At 55.1% G+C, this 11,645-nt stretch overlaps 1 long non-coding RNA gene across 1 annotated transcript; it reads left to right on the forward strand.

The window, feature by feature from the left end:
- The first annotated feature begins 468 nt into the window (after nt 1–468).
- On the forward strand, nt 469–9,822 carry LOC113601124 (uncharacterized). The gene is made up of 3 exons (XR_003422276.2): nt 469–614; nt 894–994; nt 2,071–9,822. It is a non-coding gene; the product is annotated as an uncharacterized LOC113601124 (long non-coding RNA).
- Nucleotides 9,823–11,645: the final 1,823 nt, after the last annotated feature.

Below are 11,645 nucleotides of genomic sequence, written 5' to 3' on the forward strand. Positions count from 1 at the left end.
AGGGCCAACAGCTTACAAATGTCAGCGGAGATTCAAGCCCCGTGCTCCCGGGCTCTCACAAGCAGGTGCTCCTTGGCCCCCAGGAATGTGCCCCTTTTGAGGAGGGACTGGTGGGGGTCGCTGTCTGGAGGTGAGACAGATGGCCGCAAGATTTCAGGGCGAATGGGGCTGGGGTGTGCGTGGGGAAAGCCGTTTGCCACAAGGGCCATAAAGGGAAGAATCTGAGCCTGCAGAAAAGACGTTGTTGGCGTTCCTTCCCAAAGAACATCCACGGCAGCCGCAGAAGCGGTGGGCACTGATGCCAGGTCTGAGGGTCTCTGACGTGACTCGGTACCGGGTCTCCAACCTGAGGGCGAGCTGCAGGAAGGTCTGAAGGCTGGCCTTGACCTGGCACCCCTGAGGGGGTGGGACTGCAGAGCCAGCCACTAACGCCAGGCGTGGCCTCTGTGTGAGCACCGCACCTGTCTTCCAGGAGCAGATGCCAACAGGGACTCTGTCTCTCCCACCGTGAAAAGGCAGCCTGACTTTAAATGTCCCTGCTGCCAGCATCCCAGAAGACAGGAGGTGGGGTAACACACCACCACGGACTCCACTGACCGAGTGTCTGAGTCCAGGTAAGTATCTGCTTGTCCATCTGCTTGGATGCCTCTGCTCTTTGCTCTATGTGTGCACCTGTGTTTTTGCCTGCCTTCCTTTCTCATATTTTATACTTCCCCTTTGCTGCTGTCTGACCATATTATACGACCACGGTGTATTTTTATTAGTTTTAGCTTGGTCTTTGTTCCCTATTCTTAATTTAAACTTATGATGGCTAGCACACTCAATTTGCTTTGCAAAAAGCAAACAAAAGGAAGTAGCTTTTTATTACAAGCTCTAATTGATTTTCCCTGCAGCGCGCTCGGGAGGCAAGAAGCTCCCTCGCCTCCAACACGCAGCCCATGACGAAGACGACGTGGCTCCTTGTCACTTCTATGTCTGCACCACCTGACCGAAGGTAACTTTCCTGAGAGGAGCCCACTGGCCACACCCCAGGGCCCTGGGTCCTCCAGCAAAGAGGGGAACCCATGTCCTGGTCCAGGTAACGTGTGGGAGCACAGGTGACTGGGGATTGCAAAGAAGGTAGAAGGAGACCCAGAGAATCCCGGCTTCTGATAATGCTGTCCAGTAAAAGACACTTCCAAGCTCTGTGTGCAAAAACAGCATGTCTGATGGCATTAAAAAAAAAAAAAAAAAGCCAATTGAATAAGATACCCTGAGGCCACTGGCAATACTGAGAGATCAGGAATCAATAGATTTCCTTGTGATTATACATCTTCCAAGAATATCATTACAAGAGAACTTCTTGTAATCCACAAAGCATTAGCTTGGTGACGGTTGCCCAAATATTCGGCCTTGATGAACAATTTACAATAATGTTTTCAAATGGGACACTAACTCCAAAAACCAGCCATTGGTCTATCCCAGAGGAGGGGGAATGGGAGCACATTATCTCACTTCATGACTTACTTCTCTTCAGCAGGAAACTACAAAACGTTGAACCATAGTAGAAGGTAATGGGACAAGGGTGCCTGGGTAGCTCAGTCGGTTGAGCATCTGACTTTGGCTCACTTTGTGAGTTCAAGCCCTGCATCAGGCTCTGTGCTGACAGCCTGGAGCCTGCTTTGGATTCTGTGTCTCCCTCTCTTTCTGTCCCTCCCCCACTCAAGCTCTGTCTCTCTCTCTCTCTCTCAAAAACAAATAAACATTAACAAAATAATTTTTAAGGTAACGGGACAGATGATACTTGATGCCATAAAGATCAGCTTGGGGCAGCTTTCTGAAATGCCCTTAGGGGAAATTTTATTTTACATTTCACAAAGCTAGGTATGTTATGTCGTTCCTGTTATAGGATAAAGCATCAGATTTTAAATACCGTCTGTTTGTCGCGGGGTGCTCCTGACAGAGCAGCTCTTGTGACACACTGGCCCCTACTATGAGGACCATCGGAGCTCCGTTCTTTCCTCCTTCCCTGTTTCTAACACAAATACCCGTCCTCTGGACCAGTCTCCAGCTTTATATGTTTTCCTCCAGGGACTCGTTACCAATCTCTGCCTTACAGTGGAGCCACTGAATTGCTGAGCCAGCAGGAGTCCTGGGAATCGCCGTCTGATGCCTTCGGTTGCAGGTAGAGAAGGACACCTGAGTGCCTGAGACACAAAGTGACCAGTCAAGGCCACACGGCTGGTTAATGTCAGGAAGCGTCAGTGACAAAACGTCCCCATCCCCGTGCTTCTCAAATGCTTGCTCTCTGGGATTGTTTCCAGAGATGCTCGAATGTTCTACTGACTCCTAAGAAATCCACGTATATTTGGAGTGTACATCTCAAAGAAATGGGGGTATTTGAGGTAACGTTCATAGTGCGCTAAACCCCAGAAAGTTTCCCAGAAACAAGCGTTTCCTGCAGAAAAGCAGTTCCTCTGCCTGAAGAAGGCTAGGGCGCCTAACGTGACACCAGGCAAGAAGCCACCCAACACCGGGGCCGTGCCGGAGAGCCGGCTGTGCATGAGCCATTGGCTGCTTCAGAGACCAGAGACCACAGCTCGCTTCTTTAGGTCGGCCACATAGACCCTCTGCCTCCGTATTCTCTTTCCTCGGTTTTCCATTCAATAAATACAGCCTGGAGGGAGACGGTGTCATGGCAGGGCAGGGGAACCAAGGTTTCTGCTCCTTTAGATGGGGTCCCAATATCTTAGACTCCCACTCTCCTGCCGATGGTGTTTCGGCACATGACACTGCCACTCGGGTCCCCTTCCCGAGGCGTGGCGCTGGGCTGTGCAGACTCCTTCCTGGCGCCCGCGGGGAACGTAACCCCAGGTACTCAATCCTGGGCAGCAGCACCGGGGTGGACGTGTCCGCGGTGGACTCTTGACTGGCTCTGGATCGCTCCCCTTTGCTGCCCACGCTCCGGAGACCTGCCTGACGACCTGGCTTAAGTGGGGGACTTGTGTCGTGGGATTCCCAAGTACTGTGTGTGCCTTCCACTAATAAAATAGGTTTCGTGCTAACAGGAGATGGTGCAGTTCACCGACCTGTCATTTTGCTTGTGTCCTCGAGGCCCTTACATTTCACTTGAGGTGCAAAACTGTCCGTTAGAAGGAAAATTTCTTTTTCGTTCGTAAGGCTGATCATGAACAGGTTCTAAGTATGTGCAAAAACCGCATTAAAGCAAAGAGGTGACTATGAAAAGAATGTCTGTACACAGGGGGAAGAGAAGCCACGATCACTAGTTTTGTCTTTGGCTGTTTCAGACTGGCTCGTTTCTGATGGCTGCTGGGACGTCTTCATGTTTGGTAGAATTTCTCGCCTCTGGGCAAATCCAGGAGTGCGACGGCTGGATGTTCTGGTAAGAGGATGTCCCACTCTGTGAGCACTGTCTTCCCAAGCATCTGTGTCGGTCTGTGCTCCTGCCAGCCGTGACGGGGGCTCCGCCCACTCCTGTCTTCGCCAGCATTTGGTGCTATGCTCTCTCCTGTCCATGCTTCCGTCTCCCCATCAGTGACCTGAGCATCTCTGAGGCCCCCAGGGCCGCATCCGTGAGCCTGTGTTGTGTTCGTCACCTCAGACTGTTTCGTGGCGCCCCCACGGGGCACGTTTGCTGCCTGTTAGCAATGGTGAGGGTGGTCTGGGGACCACTGTGGGACGAACTGTGTCCCCCCGCCCCGGCACATCGGACGGTGGCTGCCCTCAGAGGTAGGGCCTTCAAAGAGGTAATTAGGGTAAACTGAGTTCACCTGGGCTGGACTTAATCCAGTATGACTGGTATCCTCAAGAAGGGCAGCTGAGGACACAGGACAGGGGGATGGCCACACGAGGACACAGGAAGAAGGCAGCTGTCTGCAAACCATGGAGGGAAGCCTCAGAATGAAGCAGGCCTGCCGGCACCTGGACCTGGGGGCTCCCGCCCAAGGGTCGCTGTGTGGTCAAAGGCTGCAAGTTGCTGACGTCTGGCCCCTAGGCAGCCAGTCCTGTCTCTGCATGACAGTGACCCCAACCTCCATGGTGCCGGGCACGTTGCACAGTGCTTTGTCTGCTGAGCCCTCACAAGGTCAGCCAGGCCTGTTTGAAACAGCAAACGTAACAGTGACAGTTACCTCCCTTGTACTCTTTGCCAGAACCTTCCAGGGCACTGAGGACTTAGGGCTCTCCGAAGCTCCCGGGCCTGAAGCTCCGAGAAACAGGCCACGGTTGTGCTGGACGCGGACCAAAGCTCCCGCCTGTCTGCCCGGCAGTCAGTCACCTCCTGCGGCATCTCGGCTGGGCCCGGTCACCCTCCTTTCTGCTCTGGCCTGGGGCCCGGGGACAGGGGCCGTGCTCACAGCTGGGCACCCTCAGGCCGATCGCCACCAGGAACGGGGGACGGTCTCAGAACTGATGTCTGCAGTCTGGCTGGGTCCTCGTCGTGCTCGAGGAGACAGAGAGGACACAGTCCTGCACACAGGACGGGGACACTTTCCTGGACTTGTCTGCTAGAATGCCTCCTTTTTGCAGCCGCAGCGTTTGAGAAATGACAGCTCAGAAGCTCCAGTGCCTTCCAGAAACACCAGCCTCAGAACAGGAGGGGCCGGACCAGCCTCAGAGAGGGGTGCCCAGGGCCAGGAGCCGAGGTGGCGCTCTATCCCCCTGCTTTGTGAGGCACATCTTGTCCCCCTCCACCTGCCTCCCCCCACCCCCCCCCCCCACACACAGTCACTGTAGACACTACTCATTTCCACACACCTTATCATGAACGTCGTCAGACCCCGGAAACATGGAAGGCATTACACGGTGCATTACGCCTGTGCTCACCGCCCGGAGTCCGCAAGTCCTAATTTCTCACACTGTGATCCATCCACCCTCTCTAGCCCTGCGTCCACTCTCCTGTTTGTTACGTATTTCAAAGCAGGTTTCGGACGTGAGCGCACCTGCTCCTGGACGCTCGTACTTGTGCATCCTTCGCCAGAGTTCGGTGTCCGTTTACGGCTCTGCTTCAAACCCCACCTTTTGAACATAATGATGTAGGGGGTGATTTTTTCCTTTCAAATCTCACAACGCTGCTGAGGACGATGGGAAGTGCTCCCGAGAGGAGGAAAATTGGGGCTGGGGCTCCTGTCTGTGGCAGGAACGCTTCCTGTTCGGCGTTCACACAAGCAGGCTGGGAACTGAATCAGATGCAGGGGATGCGATCCTCCTTAGTATACCTGAGGGGAAGAGGTCAGAGTCCAGGAGGCCCCGGGGACCGGTCCAGGGCAAGAAGTTCTGTGCAGCTGGGGCCCCAGCCCTGTGTGTCTGCCCCCAGCTCCTTCCTGAAGCTTTCTTCCCTCTGATGCTTCCCTCTGCTCCCCATCACCCCCCACCCTCATCCATCTCTCTCTGTATCTCTCTCTTTTTCCATCTGTCTCTCTCTATCTTTGTCTCTTTCTTCTTCTCTCCCTCCTTCTGTCTCACTCCATGTCTCTGTCTCTCTGTGTCTCTTCTCTCTGTCTTTCTCTGTCTCTCTGTTCCTCACTCCCCTGCCCCTGTCTCTCTTCCCTCCCCCTGTCTGTCTCTTTCTGTCTCTCCGTGTCTGTGTCTCTGTGTCTCTCCTTCCCTCCCTCTCTTTCTGTCTCTCCGTGTCTGTGTCTCTGTGTCTCTCCTTCCCTCCCTCTGTCTCTCTCTCTCTGTATCTTTCTGTGGCTCTTTCTGTCTCTCTTCCTCCCCCCTCCCCCGCCTGAGTGTGACTTACTCCCTGCACTGTCCCGGACCCTTGTGCCCCACGAACTGGCATCTGACACCTCAATGGTAACACAAAAACGTAAGTCGAACCAAGACAAGAACACAGAGAATGAAGTAATTGGGGGGTTTCTGTGCGAATTTAAGAGTTGGCACCAGAAACAATGAAATCTGAGAAAGTGACTTCACTAGATAGTAATTTTGCTTTAGGGAAACCACAATAGCAACAGGGCTTGTGAAATCCTCTGTGGGCTCTTACCGGTGTCATGACACGAGCCGTGTGGCAAGGACCCCGGTCGAGGTGCCCATGAGCCTGCAAACAGAGGGGCAGTGGGACCCTACGGCCCCTTGTTTCTGGGCTCCCTGTGCCTGGGGAAGAAGCCCACCACCCACAGATGACTATTCTTGGAAGAACCTCCCGTGGAGCCACAGGGAGCTGGAGTCACTGTCCCCTCTCTCCCGTCCTCCTGGAGGGCCCTCTGGGACTAACGTCGTGATGCCCGGCTCTATGGGGTCTTCTGGCACCTTCCAGGAGGCAGAGCTGCTCCTGTGACCATGCCCCCCCCCCCGCGTGCTCACCTGTCCCCGCTGGCTCCTGGGGCCCCGTGGGGTACACCCCCCCCACCAGACACCGTGGGGCCCTGGCGGCCTAAGCCTCAGCCCCTGGAGACGTGCCTTGGGCCGCTCACTCACTTGAGGCCTCTCCCCTAATCACCCCACATCCCCCCCTACACCCCCAACCCCACGGCCATGCTTGAGGCCCCGCCAGGGCTGGGGACACTGCACCAGAGACAGCGGGAATTATTCTGGTTCTCCAGAGCCCTGGGAGTGTCTTATCACCCAGCCGCCTCTTTCCTGCCAGGGAGTCCCTCAGGCAAGGCTGTCTCTGGGGGCCATGACCAGGTCATCCCCTACCGCCAGGCAGCCCCTCAACGCCCTGTCCCCAGTGGTCCCAGCTGCCCCACAGAGCCCCAGCAGGCCTGTGTGTGTGTGTGTGTGTGTGTGTGTGTGCTCTGCCATACGCCGAAGCAAGCATGGCCACCAGAAATTCAAGGCCATCAGCGTCGGCCGGAACCCCCTGTGAGGAGCAGGTCCGAGAACCTCCACTCGGGCACTGACTTAGGAACTTGAGCGGCTTGGGGACCGGGGCAGAGGTCACATGGCAGTGAGCCGATCTCACGAGCCGGGCGCTACACTGCCCGTTACTAAGTGCCCTCTGGCACGGCCCCTGGGTCCGGCTGCCCGTCCCTGCTCACATGTTAGAGCCCCCAGCCCCCTCCGCGGTGCTCTTCCTGGACGGCCTGCTCTTGCATTCCCGCTGAGAGGGACTTTCCACTTAGCTCCCACGTCAGAGAAAGAGCCCGCCGTCACCACCCTTGTCAGACACCATCCTGCAGGCATTAAAATACCACATTTACATTCGACTTCCCTTGCTTCTATCTGTCTGACTTCCAGACATAGGCCTCGGGGCGGAGGGGAGGCACGCCGGCCATGTGTGCCTCACCTGTACTCGCCCAGCACCTGGCCTAGCGCCCGTCCCTGGCAGACACTTGTGAAACACGTGTTGGAAAGGGGCCCCGGGGTGGCTCCTTCAGTTGAGTGTCCAGCTCTTGATTTTGGCTCAGATCATGATCTCCAAGTCGTGGGATCAAGCCCCGTGTGGGGCTCAGTGCAGAGTGGGGAGTCTGCTTGGGATTCTCTCTCCCTCTCTCTCTCTGCTCCCCGCCTACTTCCTTGCTCTCTCTCTCTCTCAAAATAATAATAAATAAACTTTAAACAACATTAAAAAAAAAAAAAGAATGGTAAAAAAGAAAAAGCAACAGTACCGATCACTGACAGACCACGGGTATGGCTACACCCTCCACCCGTCTCCTCCTGTCACCCCAGCACAGCACACAGGTGAGCCTGCCCCATGGCCCGCCATCTCCAGCTGGAGCAGAGGAGCCATCGCGTTGTGGCGTCCAGAATCCTGCCCCCACGCTCCCTCCTCTGGGTTTTCTGGCAGGACCCCGAAACTGGGGAATCACAGCTCCTCGGTGCAGGCAGCCGTCGCTGTGGGTGCTTTGTGGTCCCAGCAACCAGAAATCAACAGAAAGCATGGCCAGGCTATGTCGGGCACAGATTCCAGCACGTTTCAGGGCCAAGGGCTGATGGTGGAAATCCGTGCCTTCACCTCCCTCTGTCTGTCTGTGTCCCTGTCTGTCTGTCTTAATCTCTCACATCCCGTCATGCTCGCCCCATTTTTAAATCTACTTATTTTTTACCTATCAACTGAATACCACCCTCTGCCAGCGATTACCAAGATTGTAATCGTGATGAACCACTGATTCACAGCCACCTTAGTGAAATTAACCCAGCTGGGGAAATTAATGATGCATCGGGCTGACATCTCCAAATCAGCCCCACCAAACACAGTTCTGCAGAACCTCAGACGAGCTCAGGTTTTCTGAGGAGAAATCAGAGAGCAAGATTAGACTATTTAGTCTGAAAATAAATGCTGTGAAGTTGTTCAATAGCTTCAAGCACCATGAAGCCTTCCGACTCGGTTCCCACGGAAGAGGGACCCGAGGAAATAAACTTCTGTGTCCGAGTGATGCGGAGAGCAGGCTGTGCCCGGGATGGGGAGGGAGGCCCCCGCGCCCGGCCGAATGTCGTGGGTTCGCATGCCCTCTCTCTGCCTAACCTTTTGGTTTTGTTTCTGTTCCCTGGGTAGTTTTAAAATTACTAAATACATACGCCTGTTGTGCACTTTCCAGACACAAACTGATTAGCGTGTTTGGGAAAGTATACATGTTCCCTCCTCTACAAGCACACGGGAGGGCGTCCTGTACTCTTGTGCAACCTGCTGTTTCCTTTAACCACATACGTGAGGCACCTGTACAGACCGCTGCGCATGGTGTTACCTCATCGTTGGATGGCGCAGACCCTCACGCCCAGGTATGCGCCTCTCCCCTCACCATGGCTCTGTCGGACACAGCTTTGCGATCTTTCCATTGTTTACAGAACTCATGCCCTATCTGCACACTTACGTGAGTGTGTCCATAGAATAAGTTCCTAGGAATGAAAATAAATTCCTAGAGAGGGAATAACCGGATGAAAAGCAAGTCTATTTTTAACCCCCGTGGTTTTTTTTTTTTTTTAAGTTTTAGTTATTTATTTTAAGAGAGGGAGCGAGAGAGAGCATGAACAGGGGAGGGGCAGAGAGACAGAGAGGGAGAGAGAGAATCCCAAGCAGGCTCCACGCTGTCAGCACAGAGCCCAACATGGGGCTCGAACTCACGAACTGAGATCGTGACCTGAGATGAAATCAAGAGTCGGCCGCTTAACCACCTGAGCCGCCCAGACACTCCACCCCTGGGGTTTTGAGTAAACCTTTGTGTCTTCAGATGACACTTACATGAAGCAGGGGTTCTCACAGGTAGCCACCGAGAAGGCCGCTAAACAGGTGGCTGGGTCTCTGCTCCTCGGAGCTGCTCATCTGGAAGGCCCGGGCTGTGACCCTGGAACCCACCTTGGGGAGGAGCTCCCAGCTGATGCCGATGCTGGTCCGGGGACCACACGTGGGGAGCCGGTGAGTGAAACCATCTGCTTGCTTTCGAGAAGAAGGAAGAAATGAACTCTGGGGGCCAGAGGTGGTGTCCTCTCTTTTCTGAATGCCCTGCCCTTGCCCACCGGGGTGAGAGGGAAGGCGAGTCACCGGGGAGAAGCCCACCGTCACCCTGCACTCCAGAACCTGTGCATTTCAAGCCCTCCCTCCATGCTCCCAACACACCTACTCCTTCTCAGGAGCCGTCCAGTGCCTTGTGGCTTCCGGTGATATTTGTTTAGCAAGCCCTCTGTGGATTTGTCTTCACGCCTTTTTAATGACGCTTGAGATGGGTAACTGCCACCACCAGCACCACGAAGAGCCTTGTGTGCCTGGCACACAGTTCCCATGATATCTTAGAAAAGTGTCTTCCCCACCCCCCCCCCAACTATGGCACGAATACTCACACACAGAGCACCCTCTTGCACTTTCTATGAAAAGCTGTCACAGCCTGCCAAGGTCACAGCCACGGTGAGATTAGCCCACAGTGTACTAGCCTGTTTGCATTTCCTAGATGTGATATTTTAAACAACAGGACAGGAGCCATGGGTGGGAGGGACGAGGACACAGGGCTGCTGGGGCGTGTGGCCCATTGGACACTCACCAAGGGGGTTCAGAGGAGGTCAACCCAAAGTCCCTCGGCACATAGGGCACAACTACCCATTGTATCCCTACTTGAGAAGAACGAGCCACTCACACTCAAGTCCTATGTCCCAAGGCTCAGGCAGGCTCACCCCCTTTACAGGACCTACCCACCAGGCCACTGGGATGACCCCCACTGTGCCTCCGCGTCTGTCGCCTTCACGGGGCCCTACGTGCTATAAAGCTCAGTGCCTGTCAGCCCTGTTCATTCTATTTCTCGTGACTGCAACAGATGTTGAACTTATTTGATTACAAGCAATATTGGGACAGTATTTCCATGTCTTCATGCTCACTCATGGCTTCCTGTGCAAGGACCTTCATCGGCCCACATGATAGAGGCCATGGCCGAAACTGGAAGAAGTTATACAAGTTTTTTCTGAGGAGACCCAGCTGGAGAGTGAAAGACTCCATTCCAAAGCCTACTTCTGGGCTTTTCTATCACTGTGTCTCACTGGCTCCCTCTGTGTCTGTTAATGAGCGTGATTATTTGTAACAAGTAGATGACCAAGAACTTCTATGTTCCAGGTAACTGCTAAGAAACACAGGCTACCACAGAGCGTACCAACCTTGAAGACAGGTCTTTCCATGGGGCACCTGGGTGGTTCCGCGGGTTAGGCATCCAACTTCAGCTCTGGTCATGATCTCACGGTTCCTGGGTCCAAGCCCCGCGTTGGGCTCTGTGCCGACAACTCAGAGCCTGGAGCTGCTTCAGATTCTGTCTCCCTCTCGCTCTCTGCCCCTCCCCCACTCATGCTCTGTCTCTCAAAAATGAATAAATGTTAAAAAAAAATTATAAAAGAAGATAGGTCTTTCCAGCACTTTCACTGCACAGGCGGTCAGACTGAGGCCCCAGGGTCTAGCACCCCTTCCCACTGGCAGGCGACCTAGCCAGACTCCCTGCTGGGTCCGGTGATCCACAGGCAAGTGCCAACCACCTGTTTCTCTGGAAGCCAGCCTGGCCTACAGACTACAGAGAGAGGAGAGAGGAGCCCATGACCAGTCGGGAAGTACTCGCTGCAGAACTAAGTTCTGACCCGAGACTGGCAGTGGACGGGGGCTCCGAGGACAGACTGCCTAGCTCAGGACGCACGGTGGTCCATATGTGTTCTTGTTATGTGGTTGGGGGCTGACCTCTGCCCATGAGCACGTAGTTTACTTGCACGGGCAGAAGTGACACCGATGTGAAGAGCGCCCCGTCGAGAAACGGCATGTGGAATGGGCACGTAAGAGAGGGCTGGCTGGGGTGCCCCGCTGTAGGGGCAGCTGGGAAGGCGTGGGCTGGGCCCTGCCCATGGCAAACCTCCAGCGCCGCCCCACAGGCTCTCCAGACCCCACATGGACCCTGGGAGTGGCCTCTGAAACCCGGACGCCCAGGGCTGGACCACACTGCTAACCAGACCCCAGAAGCCCGAGGTGCCTGGCGCTGTGTGGTCAGCGGTTGCAGCTGGGTCCGGGCCCCAGGGCCTGCTCCCAGCTCTCAGCTCCCAGCTCCAAGCGGCTGCCCATGGGACTGGAGCAAGGTGCTCCACCCACACCCTCTCCAGGGCCCTCGGTCCTCATGAAGGAAGTCCAGACTTCTGCGGCCCAGAGAAACTGGAGCTGAGCCAAGCCTGAAAGGGGACTGAGGTGCCCTGAGCGGCAGGAGCCCAGGGGAGGTGCTTGGGCTTCCCCCTCGCCCCAGGGGGCTTCC

This window comes from Acinonyx jubatus, chromosome A1 (assembly GCF_027475565.1).
Source record: "Acinonyx jubatus isolate Ajub_Pintada_27869175 chromosome A1, VMU_Ajub_asm_v1.0, whole genome shotgun sequence".
Lineage (NCBI taxonomy): Eukaryota > Metazoa > Chordata > Mammalia > Carnivora > Felidae > Acinonyx > Acinonyx jubatus.